Below are 16,297 nucleotides of genomic sequence, written 5' to 3'. Positions count from 1 at the left end.
AGAGGATAAAGTTCCAAAAGAGTCGCCTGACAGTGAAAATACCCCCAAATGTTGTGTACAGTTTGAAGGAAATTGATTTTTCTTCAGCTGGGCCTTATTTTACAAGGCTACAAAACATGTTCTCCCTGCTGTTCCTCTTCACAGCGTAACAATACACAAATGCACTGGGGTTCTCTCATTTGTCTGCAGACAAACAAAATTAAATAAGATTATATCATTCTGCTCCAATGACAAACACTGCCCACGACAGAGGTCGGATCAGACTAGAAATGCAACTCGCGATTATTTTCTTAATTAATCGAGCGCTAGTTTGGTCCAGAAAATGTCAGAGAATGTTGGAAGACGTCGATCGATGTTTGCCAAAACCTGGAAAAGACGATGTTCTCCATCGTTTAATAACTCCGTTGTTACACGGAGCAAAGAAACCAGAAAATATTCACGTTTAAGAAGCTGAAACTTCAACTCATCGATTATCAAAATAGTTCATAGTTAAATAATCAAATAAATAGATCTGACAATATCGAAACAAAACTTGTTGTGCTCCAACTTTGCTGTGTGAGGCTACGTCCAAACTACTACCTTTTGGTTTAAAAATGCATAAACTATGTACTGGACACAGCTGCCGTCCACATTTCATGGACAGCCCCAAAAAAGGAAACGTTAGTTAATTGGAAAAGTCTTTTAAGTGTGGAAGGAGCAGATATGGAGACTCTTAAAAAGCATCGTCCATGTCTCGACTATCAGCTGTGAATGAAAAGCTCTGTGGAAACATTCCTTCATTTCCACTTTCACTCTGTTGTCTGTCTCTGTCTCAGAAATCGTTGTGCTCTTTATTTTCACCATCGATCTGAAACAACAAAGACTTTACACCAGTGTAACTCAATGGTCACGTGATACTACACTCTCAGAGTCTCAGTAAATGCAGATTATCACTGATACAAAGATCTTTTTCTAATAAAAACAGAGTAGACTGGACGTTGAAAGTGACTTTGTAATCTTCAACTGACACATGAAGGTCAGACTCAGGCTGGCCAGAGGCCTCAGTTCTCATCCTTGGATTAAACCCGCGGTAAAAAAAACAGAAGAAGCCAGTAAACAAAAACATGTCAGAATCCAGGCTGGTGGTACAGGTTCATCTGTCAGCTTTAAGAATTAAATATTCAGAGGTTCATAGATGGGAGGAAGACTCAGAATGCCGCTCGACAAGCTAACAATGAGTGTGTGTGTTCTTGTATGAGTACCTTTGTGAGGACCGCAACAAACATGAGGACAGTGAGACTGAGGACATTCTGTCACCTCTTTAAAGGGTGTTTTTTTGAGGGTAAAGGCTTGGTTTTAGGGTTAGAATTGGGTTAGGTTTCTGTATTTAGTGGGACTACGGGATGCAAATGTCTGTCACAGTTGTTTTTGTTATATCATCATCCATCCATCTACTTTCTACAGCTTTATCTTCCACGTGAGGGTCGCTGGTGCCAGCTGACATATAGGCGGCGTCACACACACATATGGTTAATTTAGTGTCCAATTTACCTAATCCCTATATTTGCATGGGTCGTGAAGCCGGGTCTTCTTGCTGCAAAGACATATATCTCCCCACTCACTCTCATTTCAGACTCCGCCCCCCCCCAGTGATTGACAGCACTGTATAAGCTCAGTTTGGGTCCGAGCATTTTCCCAGTGTTAGTTCTCTTGTGCGTGAGCTGTTGTATTTATGACTCCATGATTTGGGGTTTTTTTTTTGTCTTTCTTTGCCTTTCTTCTTCTCGACTGACCTTCTTTCATCCAGTAAACACTGATTTTGGTCTGAACCGTCTTGTGTCGTGTCCACCTGCCATTACAGTGTCCTCACTACGTGAGAATTTATATCTTTGTGAAGTCCAAAAAAAAAGGCTTTGGGAGAACAGTTTGATCTTGAGGGGACATTTTGTCCGGGCCCCAATACTTTAAAGGGATTTTTCAGCTTTTAGGCCCTTGAGTTGTGATGGTTAGAATAAGGAACTAGGAGATGCATTATGTCTGTGCTGTGTCCTCGCTAAGATATAAAAACACGTTTGTGTGTGTGAGTGTGGGGAGGGGAGCTATGTCAATGCAACTTAATGACAAGCAAACAGGCCGTGAAAAACATTCAGCTCACACACATTCACACGGACCGATTGTTCAGTTGTATCCAGGAAGTGGACGTCGGTGTCCGTCTCTGTCAATGTCTGTCCTTTCATTCTCTTTCCCATAGTATCACGTGGACGGCTGCCAGCGGGACGGACAGAGTTTCTACTCATGGCAATGTTTCTTTCTCACTGCGGCGGTGAATGGAAGGATGGAAAGACACGCTCAAGAGTTGGAGGTGTACAATAAGTCTACATGACGGAGTCACATTCTTTGTTCTTGACATAACGCACGACCTCGGGTTTCACACGACGTGACACCGTCCCAACTTCTCCAAGACATTCAAAAGAATAATATTGAAATGAAACTAGCCTGTGGCTGCCAAAGACAGCAACAGTAAGAGAGAGTCTTCAAAAGAGAAATGAAAGAGCGCTGATTATTGACTATATCAGGCTTCCTTCTTTGAAGTCCCTCATCTATTCTGGCTGCCCTGGCATCACACTGGACGCATACGAGCCGTAAAGCAGACGGAGAAATGAGAGCGCAGCGAAGACGTGGCGGGAAAAAAAAAACAAGTGATTAAAAGATAAAAGGGAGGGAGCAGATGATGGGGGAGCAGCAGTGTGTGATTAAGTGGCAGAGGTGGTCCTTTTCGGCTATAGCCCTTATTGCATTTTAATGGGGGGGCTGGATGACCCTTGACCCTTTGTATGGCAGCACCAGCACCTTAGTGCACATCAAACTGCCAGGCTTCACAAACCGCCCCCCCCCTCCCTTGAAGGCATCTAGGCCTTGAGAGCGAGGTGTGTTATGTGTATGTGTGAGGGCTCACAGGGTCACCGGCATGTACGTGTTTATCCTGCTGCTATGGCAACCCACAGAGTAGCCTTGGGCAAACAACAACAAGCAAGTCCTGTGTGTGCATGTGTGTGTGTGTCTGTGTACAACATAGAGAGAATATGGGGATTAAAAAAAAACAAACAAAAAAAAACAGCCACTTTAAAGGTTTCAGTATGAAAAATGTAGGTGAAATTATTTTAATTTGGCAGAAATTGAAGATAAAAATGAATCTTAGGAGCTGGGTCAGCTCGACAGAGGTGGACCACCATGTTTTTTACAATACAACTGAGTTTGAATGCTAACTGAAGGCGACAGAGGTTCTCCAATACACCTGGAAGGGCAGGTGAGGCGAGGGGTTTTCAGCTGTAACAAGCAACTTCACTAATAAATGTCACAAAATCTGACACATTGTACCTTTAAGCATCTAAATTCAAACCAGATTTTCCACAACATGGAAACATGGTGCTGTACTTCCTGTATATGCGGCTTTACACTGTATTTAAGTAAGTAGTAAGAGGAAGTGACGAGAATGGTCAAGAAAAACATTATATGCATTAAATATCCTCCAACAACGTGCATAAGCGAGCATTAGACAATACTGTATGTTAAAAGTTAGATCGTAGTCGGACTAAGACAATAATTCAGTTTTCTTAATGTCATGTAAACACGTTAGTCCGACTAAAATCAAGCTAGTCTTAGTCGGACTAACATAGCCCGATTACTCCTGCATGTATACACTCTAGTATACACTAGAATGAGACGACGTATGAACTGCAGACGCTTGTTTTTCTTCAATTCTGATCTAGATGTTTTTGAGAGGGTTTTTTTTTTTTTTTTAAGGTTTAGTAACATTTGGCCTTTTCACCTCACGACTGTTGTAGCTCTGCTGGTAACCTGTGCGTTGAAAAGCTGCATTATTAAGTTTGTGGCATGATTCAATTTATCATGTTTCCTTGGAATCATTATGGCTGAATCCATGCCTTACATTTGGCCCTCTTCAATTCATATATTTCAAATTGCTGTCCTGCTCCCTCCCCCCCTCTAATTCTCTCTCTCTCTTGCTCCCCCAGTGCGGCTGGCCTGCACCTCAATCATCAGGCCCTTCCTTTCACCTTCTCTTTCTCCCAGCTCCACATGCTAAGTGGGAACATTGTTACGGTCAATTTGTCCCATTCAGGGTCCCAGTGGGCAGTGTCCCTGCTCTGACAGCCTGCAGACAGAGACCACACTGCCTGAGAGGCCTTGACATCAAGGTCCGGAGGAGAGGGAGAGGAGGGGAAAAAAGCCGGGGGACCACAGAGGAGAGTGGGGAAAAGTGGTGAAGAGAGGTAATGAGGGGGAGCAAAGGTTTGGAGGGAGAATGTGCGAAGGAAAACAAACTGGGGGTGAAATGCTTCAAAGGGAGAACGACTGGGGGGAGAAAAAAGGAGGCAGGGGTGCCAGGTTTAACACAAACCCACAGACGAGGCAGCAAAACAGCATCACACCCGTCTGTCAATCAGCGACTAGACTGACGGAGACGGCGACAGCTCTGCTCACACAGAGGAAATGCAAGTCAGACACGCTGGCGTTTTTAAATTAAATGAGTCAAATAAAATGTTTACACAAAAGGAACGACAGTATTTTTGCCCAAATAGAAACTTCAGCTCCCGCGGTCACCTTCTCTGCTCACCTCTGCAGGTGCACAACACAACAGCCATAATAATGAACTGTTGCTGAGTTATTATGGGGGACACAATTCTTCCTGAATCTTTTTAAAGTTATTTTCACAACTGTGAATCCCACGAGCAACAATCTATTCATCTCCACTGTATTCCGGTGGATTCAGTGAATCACCAAAACTTCCTCCATAATGAGATGGAGATAAATGAGACAACATATATATCTCTGGATATAACTCACAAGAGTTCACTTGAGTACAGAACTTATATTCAGTGCTGCCAGGATAATGAAACCTTATAGCATTATTACAACGTGTCCGTCAAATGTCCAGCTCTTTCAAAATCCACATACGTTTCCTTTTGTAAAGCAATTTCAAATCATACAACCAATCAGAAATAACCCTGAAGTCCCTCCGGACCGCAGCTAGTATTTTCTCCAGGCCTGTGATATTCCTATTCACACTCAAACTGACCTTCATGTGTAAAATCACTGCAGTGTTCCAGTCGGTGCAGATACAAGGTCACTTACAGCTTATAACACAAAAGGAGAGAAAAGGGAGCTTTCGATCTCCTAAAGCAACATTCATACAAATACACACACACACACGCTTTCATTGGAAAACACAGCATTTCAGCCAGTGTTACAGTTGATTGTCCACAATGTCACGGAAGAACAAGCAAGATACTTAAAACATGGAGCGCAATTAAATACAATTCAATTTGATCATTTACTATTTCATTTCGACCCAGTCATGGACTGCAGACCCGGACCCCAGGAGGAACCCTGCCTTTGTCAGCTGGGACTATCTCCAGCCACCCGTGACCCTCATGTGGAGGATGGAGCCGTGGACAATGCGTGAGTGACAATTTAATTACACGTAGTTCAAAGTGTGAGCTCAAACAGTTCAAATAATCAGCGCCCGCACTAACAATACGCTGGACATTCACGGGAAACTGATTCTCACTTGTGCAGTGTCAGGTTCAAAACCCAGAGCAGGTTCTAGGATCTTTCCGTTCACCAGCTCGAGTTGTGCTTGACAAGAACTAATGAGGTAATTGTTTTCAAATTTCGCCCGTCCAGACTAAAATGCAGCCCAGGAGTTTTCAAAGGAACTACAACAGTTTAGTCTTCTGTGTTTTCTGTCCTCGAGAACGACAGCAGACAGATTTAAGGAACGTATGCGTAAATGGAAACAAACAACAACAACAACAAGTAGTATTCATGTAACCTGTGAGCCACATTCCCTCTCTCACCCACTTCCTATGAAAATGTTTACCAATTTGTTTTCAGCGTTCCTGGATGGTTGAGGTAAAGCTTTGTGCCCACATTTGTTTCTTTAATCTGTGAATTTTAGCTGCCCCGGGTCACAGGGGATGTAACGCGGCGGCGGCGGCGGCGGGTGGGAGCGAGGGATTAAGTCAGTGTGTGAAGACACCTGTTATTTCAGCACATCGAGTGCAACACTTGCTCCGAGGCGAGGGCTGCAGAGCGGCTGTTGGCGTCAGAAGCCGAGCACAAACAGGGAGCCCATTGAAGCGCGCCTGAACACTGCTGAATCACACACACACACACACAGAGACACTGTCCATACAAGACAGGAAGGCAAACAGACACAACGTGACGGACAATTCTTCTTATGTCTCGCTGTGACGGACGTGGACAAACTCAGAGTTTCCCGTTTATGGTGCGACGAGGCAGATCTCCACAAATCAACCAACTCCGTGATAAATCAGCGAGCACTGGTAGCCAGGGATTAGCCAAGCTCCAGTGAGCTGTTTGTTAAAGCTGTGAGGAGAAGCACTTGGGACACCTGGTTTCCTGGGCAAACGTGTAGCCTTGTTCTGCACCAACCTACTACAGAACTACATTGACTTGATGCTATGGATCCTTTTTCTGCATTGCAACTGTGATCCCCCGAAAAAGGTTGATTGTTACCCCATTCCCACTGGTCAAAAAAAACTGTGTAATCAACGCAGGGCTCCAATAACAAATCAATTATTAATCGTTTACTTAATAAATCGTCAACTTGTTTGACATTCAATGAATCGGTTACAGTGTTTTTTACTAATCAACACACGTTTTCAGATTTTTCGGAAAACGTATTTATATAATAAATAATATATAACAAAGAAAAGAACATTTTCTGACATTTTATGGCACAAAAAAAACAACTACAAATCATCGATTATGAAAATAATTGTTGTAACACTTTAGATTACATTAACACATATTCACTATTAACTAGCACGTATTAACACCTTATTATACATAACCTTATTCTACCTCTATTACGACATGAATTAAGATTTTTCCTGATTAAGGTGTTAATATGTGCTTAATAATTACTAATAAAGGTCTACTTAAGTGAATTCACCTAGTTAATGGTGAATGTGTGTTAGTCGCAGTTAGTGAATGTTTAATTCACTACCAAGTGACTCTGCAGTGCACATGGTTTTTATCAGACTTGGCTCCGGTTGGCATCAGAGGGAACTTAGGGTCTACACACTAAACGCTTCTTCATCGGCTTCGTTTCATTCTAATTCCTATGTCATTTCTGGGGGCGCGCCGCGACAACGCACGCGACCCAGGGGTCACAACCTCAAATGACCTAGGGGCCACAGAGCATCTGTCGTCATGATGTGGCTGATCACGAGAAAAAACTGTTCAGTCAGGGTGGGGCATATAAGCTTCAACCTACAACAACATTTGTGATTCACAGAGTTTCACGATGAAAGTGTTTGTTTTGAGATGGAATACAGTAAAAAAAAAAAAAATGATGCTAAATCAATCTATAGATAACAGAAACAGCTGATTATATTACATGAAGGATCAATTAAAGAGGGACAATCGTATGACATTGCTCTTGTTTCTGGGAGTCAAATATTTGAAAGTAAAGTGATAAAGTCCCTTAAACACCGCAGGTTTCACCATATATCGCTTCATGAAAAGATGAGATGGATAAATAATTATGTTGTTATTATATCAGCAGCCATGCAGCAAAATTGCAAATGCATTAATAAATAAATAGACATTTAAGAAGACTCTGCAATAGAATACAATATAAAAAACATGTTTAAAAGCAACCTGAGAATAAGAAGTGCAATAAGAGAAGATGGAACGTGAAAAAAGGAAAACAATAAGCAACACAGTGATGCAATATAAATGATGGAAAGTGTCCTGAAAGACAGGAGCTCTGATGTTAATATACGATTACTTTCCTCATGTTTGCCTTACATAATTCTCCATGCAATCTTGGCCCCGACTGAGTCATTTCCTCTGGTTATCCTGGATCCTGGTTATTTACATACTGACTGAGAATTAAAACCTTATTCTTTAACAAAGCATGTTATCCATTTGCCTCAATATCATTCAAACCAAACTGATATTACAATAATAGCAAGTATATCTTGACAAAGGGCAAACGTCTTTGTCGTGGTTCTGGAGGAAACGAGCAGAACAAGAGTGAACGAGACGGCTAAATTCAAAATAACCAACATGGCCCCTCACTTGGTGCTTTTCCATTATACAGTTCTAGCACGACTCGGTTTGGCTTGGCTTTTGCATTAGTGATAGTTTCTGGTACCTGGATCCAAATGAGCTGAGCCGATACTAAAATCTAGAGCTGCAACAAACAGCTCTTAATCTGTTGATTATTTTCTCGATTAATCGTTTAGTCCATAAAATGTCAGAAAACCTTAAAAAATGTTGATCGGTGTTTGTCAAACCTGGAGATGGTGAAGTTCTCAAATGTCTTGTTTTGTCCACAAACCGAAAGGATTCACTTTTAATGATTTCTTTGTTATGCAGAGCAAAGAAATGAAGAAAATAGTCACATTTAAGAAGTTTAAACTATCGGAAATCTTGTTTAAATCATGAAAAAAGCTTTGAACCAATTTATCGATTATCAAAATAGTCGTCGATTAATTTAGTAATCGATTACTAATCGATTAATCGATTCGGCTCTACTAAAATCAACAGGCGTCGACAGACTGCCGGCCACTGATTGGTCAGAGAGTGTCGTCACTGGAAGAGTCGTGAACGCGACGTCCGACACAAGAATCAAACCGAACTCTGCTGAACTGTAGATCAGTTAAAGAGACTGAAAACATGTGTTAATCTCCATGTGCTAAAATCTCAATATTTAACAGAGGAGTCTGCCCAGCACTGCCCAACCAAATCAAGTAGATCCAGGTAGAGTAGAGCCGAGCAGTGCGAGAACTGTGTAATGGAAAAGCGGCAGATGTGTCAAAGCAGGTTTCAGGGGGAGATTGTGTCTTATTCAGAGGAGCCGAACTCCCCTTCACTCCCTCATAATTCCACCTATGACAGTGTGTATCAGTCTGCCTCTTGATAATTCTGGTTCCTCCGTCTTGTTGACAACCCGGAGGTGAACTCGGTGAAAGGATAAAAGGATATAGTAAGTGTTATTTCTGGGTGGGTCTTCCGTTCTCACACTTTCTTCAGACTAAGTCCTGAGGCACCAGCAGTAGAAGCAGCTGCTGCTTCTGTTCTCGACGCTCATGTCGTGTTTTGTCCTTTGCTCCCACACAAATGGAAACCAGGCCCGGTGCAGCAATAAGATCAGAGATCATATCAGACAAGTGCTTCCTGTGTTGTCTGCTAATTTATTCCCTCCGATAGCATTTCTGGAGTAATTACTGTTGCCGTGACGAGCCTACGAGAGGATGTCAGTACATGTGAGAGCGGTGGGGGCACCGCTCGTCTCCGTCGAGGCAAGGAAGCAACGCCGCTTTGCTTGTGATCATCCCTCTTTTCATCTTCTCTTTCACCACGTACTCCGCTGTGATTTCTGCCTCTTACTGTGGAAGAGGTCTAAAACTGAGTCTGGTGCAGAACATCGCCCCCTGATGTCTCATCCGAGCAGCAGAGGGGAAAGATTTATTGCCTGTGTCAAGGCCTCTACATACTCTTTGCATTCTGTGCTCGCTGAGGGTTGCGAGCTCGTCAAACGTACATTTAACAATGTTTTTTATTGTTTTATCGTTTATTGTCTGCTGTGTTTTTTTTGTCTGCACCGCGAAGGCACCGCGAGCTGCTGTTCGGGACATAAAATGAGCCACGGATTCACACGTGGTCAGCGCAGTCGCGGCGCGTCTGGCCCTACAAGGTAGCGTCCACATTGGTGCGTGATGACACGTCTGATTCACCTACACCTGTGACAGCTCCTCCTGAGCTCTGGCTGTCAGGAGTATGTGACAGCAGCCTGGGAATTAAAGAGGCTCTTGGCCTGTGAGGCTGACTCGACACTGCCAGAGTGACAGAGAGGTTAGTGGAGGTGCTGCCATTCCCTTCGCTGCTTCTATACCCTCACATTTGGACAAGGAGGAACTGTCTCGCTTTCTTCAGATGTCTCTCTCCCTCTCTCCCGTACCCTCCTCTGCTCTCTCACACACTGGGGCTCATTATAGAAATCCTCTGACCCTTGGGGACTTCACTTACTTTGCTGTCTCTCCTTCCAGTCCACAAACCTTTGGCGTCGGACAAAAGGGGCGTCTGAAAAGCAATTTGAATTTGAAACAGGGGCCACAAGAAAAAAAAGAGAGAGAGAAAATGTCCAGCTCCTAAACAGAGAAACTTTAGGAGACTTTAGGAGGCAGCTATAGAGACTTAGCAGCTTCTCGCACAAAAGCAAGAACATGGGATTCTGTCACCATATCCCACAAACAGGCTCAACGTACTGTAAAGATAGCAGCTACTGCAAAGGGAGAGGGAGGGAGTGGACACACACACACACACACACACACAGTGGATCGTGTCCACATTGTCCTGCAACTTCACAAAGTAAGCTTTTCTTAATGTGACTTAAACTGTTCAAAATCCTTGAGGACAGACAACAAGCACAGTCTGAGAGAGAGAGAGAGAAACTATACCATGTCCCTGTTTCTGAAGTCTTACATAAGCCTGGGCAATAAGTCAACATCACTGATATCACTCTCCTCAAAATCAATACAACAAAAGGTCCAATACAAAGAGACACCACATAATTGCTACGGCATCGTTTGTGCAGCGTTTCTGTGTTTGATAAAACGTGTTTGAGCCACAATTGAACGCGATATTTATCAATAATGTCAATGCCTTGAAACTTGTGCAGTATTAGAGCATATCAGCCTTTAATAAATGAGGATTTACTGTTCTGAAGATGCACAAGGAGGAAGACGGTGAAGATGAGTCGCGTCCCTCTTTCTATAATTAAGTCATTTTGAAAATAAGGGTTTTTAAAGCGGATTGAAATCATGAATAAATAAATCTGTTGGTGTTTTTCCACATGATAGAAAAGCTGCTTACTAATAAAGATACGTGAGTGACAGTGAGGCTGCAGTACAGAGTGACTGTCACCATCATGTAGCCTAACGAATGATCAATACATGATCAATACATAACGATGTGGATGGACGGACGAATGGATGGATGACCGGATGGATGGATGGATGGAGAGCCTGAAAAGCTTCATGGTTGTGTGCGTGCATGGCTGCGAGGCTACGCAGTATGAAATTAAATCAGTCTGCACAAGGACAGCTCTACAGTATCAGCCCAGTCTGGTGTCGTTACACATAAACTCGACATGTCAAAAAAAAAAAATCCCGTGGATTATAATCGGAGTCACTACAAACTGCGCCGAGGCGCGGCGGAGGCTCACGTGCCCACAGCGGAACACTCACCTCTGGTTGTCGACGGAGGAAACAGCGACTGTGGCGTTGAGTAGTTTGTCCCGGTGAAGTGGAGACAGCAAACAAACAAACAAACAAACAAACAAAATCCGCGCGTGGACAGAGGAGAGCGGCGGCGTCGTTAGTGTGTTACCACATCCTGTGTCGGGCTTTGTAAAAAAAAAAACTCCGCCCTGTCGCACCTGTCTCTGATACAAAGTGATCCCGTGCGCCGGCCTGACATCCCCAAGACAACTGTCTCACAGGGGGGTGTGATGTGTGAGTGTGTGTCCGCGTGTCCACACACACACACACACACACACACACACACGGCAGCACCTGTCCCCGGTGCACAACAGCCCACAAAGAGCTTCTATGCCGCGCAGGGACACATGTCTCTGCAGCACGAGCACAACTCCTCTCACCAACAGCCGTCCGAGGTCCTCAAGTACCGCGGAGACGCTGGAGGCGGCGACTGATGAAGAGAAGGACGCAGGAACGACACGGACACTGCATCTGTCGCCCAGTTGTCTTATCAGTCTTCTGTCTCCTTACAATAGTTGGTCTATTTTGCCGCTGCTGCGCACGACTGCTGCTCTGTCATCGCTGCTGCTGCTGCTGCTGCTGCTGCGTCCTCCACCACCTCCGCTATCCTTCTCTCTCTCTCACACACACACACACACACACACACAGAGAGAGAGAGACAGAGACAGAGAGAGAGGACTTGTCCTTCTGTCTGCTCCCACACTGAGAAGAAGAAAATCCAGCGCTTGGCAAAGTCTCATTCACTGGTTTATTAAAAACGAGAGTTGCTCCTCTTGTGTCCTGCGCGCTCCTCTGCAGGAGAATGTGAGGATGACTGTTTGTCTTCTAGCGGTGGTCTGAGCTACAGCATCTCCTCCAGAGCTCCCTGCTGTCATCCACGAGAGACTCCTGAAGCCTGTTAGTGCCAAAACATGAAGCAGAATTACGCAGCGACTGGAATGGAATTGATTAGAGGCCAATTTGGTTGTTTTTTTTTTTTGTTTTTTTTTGACGTTTAAACTTATTGTGTAAAGACAACAATGTCACTGAGATGACGAGTGGAATGTATCATGTCTGTGGAGACAGTCGTTCTTTCCACTATATTTTATTTATGACTTTTATTTACAGAATCATTTTTGTAATAATTAAAAAAAATACAGCTGTTATTTTCCTCTTGGTGCAGGCAGGTTTATTACACACAAAAAGAAAAATACAATATAAAACAAGAAAGTGACCTTTTATATCTGTTTTATAAGCATCTAAAATCATGTTCTCTCAAAATGACCGGGGTGGAGGCAGTGAACTGAAAAGATGTCAAATAAAAAAATCAAAATGACATCTTGATAATCCATCGTGATGTTGCAAATTAAAAGTATTCAGCATGATATTGCACAACATTTCAAAGTCAAAGTGTTGAAATGATGATGCAAAATAAATCTGTAAATAACAAAAACAGACAGAAATTTTAAATTGAATCAATAATAACATGCAGCCGATTGTAATTAAAAAAAACAGTATATATATCATTTAGTACATATAATAATTCAAATCTAACAGCTGTGACTCTTGTTGCAATTGTCTAACTCCATGGTTCTCAAACTGGGGTAGGTGTAGCACCAGTGGTACGTGAGCTTCCTCTGGTGGTACTTGGAGGAAAATACTGTCCTAGTATTCATCCCAGGGTATGTGATCTGAGTGGAGCTGAGGAATTAAATAAATAACAAAATAATACTTATAAATATTATCATATATTATATAATATGATAATGTAATAATCTTAATCTCATATCACTATACCAGTGTGTGAAGGATATGTGAGGAAGAGGAGGATGATGAGAGAGTAAATTAATGGTGTTACTTCAAGAGCTCAGTATTTAATCAGGTGGTATTTATTGGTATAAAAAAGTTTGAGCTGCTCCAACCAATTCTCTTCTGATTTCTCTGCACACCAACCAGTTGTGACATCACTATGAAGGGGTGTTAATCCAAAAGAATCCCTGTCAATCATCCTTAATAGGCCTAATAAAAGTGTGTGTTGCTATCTGCAGAAATGCTGCCCTCTGCTGGTATTTACCGTTTACTCTTTGTTTTGGGTTGTGATGTTTTGTTGGGAGACAACGTTCACGTCCTCCAGCCAATAACATTGAGGGGGCGGGGAAATAGCAGGTAGTCTATAATAAGCTGATTGCTAGTTTAGTGAGGCTAATGCTGTGTTACATCATCAGGTTGGAAGTGGGCGTGACCTCACCTCCAATTAGACCAAAAAAAAATACGGTCACAAATTATGGGCTCGCCACTGTTAAATTAAATTTAAAAAAAACGACCGTCCCTACCCCACATTCCCCTGTGCATTGGCATTTACGCAATACGTCCTCTAGAGGGCAGCGCCGAGTACTAAGTTGCAGGCGTCAACAAACATGGCGACCACTGAAGAGGTTATGACATGATCTAAAGTAGACAGAAACACAAGCAGATTGTTTGTCCATCAAGTACGTACTTTGAGTCTCTCAAAACGTCTCTATTAATGAAGTCATTCAAACTTTGTAAACCGGGTTTAAAGCGGTTTAAATAGCGCGGTATCTCACAGTCCCAGACGTCCAAGGTGGATCGATGAAGACAACCCAGCTGGTGTTATCAGCCTATTCTGCTGGACTCAAATCTATGGAGCTTCAGACAGAAGCAAAACATGTGACTCATAGTTCAACAGCCCTGTTCTTTTCCAAATTTTACTCTGAGAAACCTTTATACTTGAAAGTCAAGAGTGAGCTTGAAGTATTTAAGTGCTGACATTCAAATAAAACAACAAGGCTGATTCAAAGAGGTTTGCGGACAATAGTGAGCTTTCTATGTGGAAAGTCAAGTGGTCGAGTGCTGACAGAAGCACCTGAAAGACACTCAATGAACCACGATGTCACAAAGGGAACTGTATTAGCTGCAGCAAATCATTTTGCACTATAAAAAGTTTCCCTCGTTGTCAGGTTGCCTCGATTAGCATTCATTTACAATTTGTTCCATAATCATCTCAAAGTCGACATTGACAGGCGAGTTTTCAAGATCCAATTAGAATTCCCGCGAGTCCCATTTACTGTAATGACATAAAATAATTCACTGAACTGAAAAGACTTTTTCCACAAACACGTTACTGTCCCCGAATTTAACGTCGCTCTGCATTTGCATCTCTCTCATTGAGCGTAAATGAACACAACAAAGGAATCATTTTGTCTCATTAAATCTCAATAAGCCTTCAGCCCATTTTAATTGTTTCTCACTGCAATTTAAGGCAGCGTGTTCCATACAAGCCTTAAATTATTTGTGTTGTTCTAAATAAATGCTCCTCCCAGCATCTGACAAGCTCCTTTTTTCTTTCTTTTTTTTAACCACTTAGCTAATCACTGGAGCCAAATCAAATGAGTCAACCACTGATCTGAGAGACAAACACTAAAGTGTCCCCTGATATCACACAGAACATAATGAGGCCTTGGGACTCAGTCCAATAACTTCTTTTTGTATGAGATACACATTGTGTTTAGTACGGGTCTTAAAATAATCACTCTTTAAGGAAAACATAAGTTGTGTAAGTGATTTAAAAATAAAAACTGTTTGTTTTTTGTAGCCATGGAATAAGTCTTTTGATAAGCACTTAGATGTGGTGCATAAGTCTAGTTCAGAGGTCTCAAACCTGCGGCCCAAGGGCCACATGCGGTCCTCCCACAGATTTAATGTGGCCTGCCACATAAATAGATTCACTTTGCATCATAAATACGTTTTTACCATGAAAATTTATATCAACACAAACATTTTTATTTGAAATTCTGCAAAATATCGTCACAAATATTGTTATAGTGATATCATGATGGAATATCTTAACATAATCTTTTAATCTATAATATCGTCTTTTTTAAAATTATTTTCTTAACTTTATTTGTATGTAAATATTTTTTATTATATATTTATTTGACACATTATGACCGGCCCCCTCCTGACCAGACTACATGCTCAGTGTCCCTCAGGTCATTTGAATTTGTGACCCCTGGTCTAGTTTATTTTGATCTTATATAATATTATTATTTTATGAATAGGGACAATATATACTGTACTTTTGATTGGTATTTATTAATTTCATCAACATGTAAAAACTGTGAGCTACACTGATTAAAGCTATGATTTGTTCTGTGCATATTTCCAATTTTAAAAATTGTGGACACTGTTTTGCTCAGATGGGTTTTTATATTTGGTGAAAATGACTTTTTTATCAAATCGTCTAGGTTGTGCTGAAAAAAAGGATATAAGACACTCTGTACTGCACATTCTTATAACCTATACAGTGTGTTTTAACCTTTTAACACCGAGTCATTTTGAGGCTAAAATGTTATTAAAGGGTTAACAGTGAGTAAAAAACAGCCCAAAACTTTGTGTTCTGAGGGTTAACGGCATTCACTTCTTCTTATTTGACGTTGATCTTACTGTAAGATTAGTTTTAGTTTGATTGCGATGACACTTATCAACCGTATCAATGATCAGCTCGTCCTGCCAGCATGTGACTTTGTTGCAAACCTACAAAGAAAGTTTCCTTTGTCCACTTAACTTTGCCCGGAGTCTCGAGAGAAGACCTGCTGGACGTCTTTGTTCATGCTGACAGCAGATACAACGGAAGACACCACTTTAACAGCAGTGTCATTATTCGGGCATCTATTAGGCATCTGTTGCTCTTCACAAACAAAGCCATTATGTTTAATGTTTCTAAAAGAACCCAAACTCACGGTGGTTTGTCTTTTCAGACCAAAGCGGAACAAGAAAGGCTTTGAATGGAAGCAAATCAATTCACGCTTGGAGACTCGTCCACCCTTTCCAGAGAGACTCAGAAGAGAAATGCACAAGAAGGAGTTTTCCATCTGTGTGTGTGCATGTGTGTGCACATGTGTGTCTTCAGACCATGAGAACTCTGAGGTTTTGTCTCCATGCTGCACTGTGTTTTTACTCCACCTCATTTCAACAAGTAA

General features: G+C 42.1%; 1 protein-coding gene across 1 annotated transcript in view; it reads right to left on the bottom strand.

The window, feature by feature from the left end:
* The window catches only part of sema6bb (sema domain, transmembrane domain (TM), and cytoplasmic domain, (semaphorin) 6Bb), a 168,712-nt gene extending 156,819 nt beyond the window's left edge, over positions 1-11,893 (bottom strand). Inside the window, exon 1 of the mRNA XM_044043999.1 lies at positions 11,286-11,893. The gene's annotated coding sequence lies outside the window, so the exon portion shown is untranslated. The remainder of the gene's footprint in view (positions 1-11,285) is intronic.
* Between the last annotated feature and the right edge of the window lie 4,404 nt (positions 11,894-16,297).

The sequence above is a fragment of the Solea senegalensis genome, linkage group LG14 (assembly GCF_019176455.1).
Source record: "Solea senegalensis isolate Sse05_10M linkage group LG14, IFAPA_SoseM_1, whole genome shotgun sequence".
In the NCBI taxonomy this organism is placed as follows: domain Eukaryota; kingdom Metazoa; phylum Chordata; class Actinopteri; order Pleuronectiformes; family Soleidae; genus Solea; species Solea senegalensis.
Note: the sequence above shows the minus strand (reverse complement) of the source record. Positions and strands in the feature narration are given on the sequence as shown.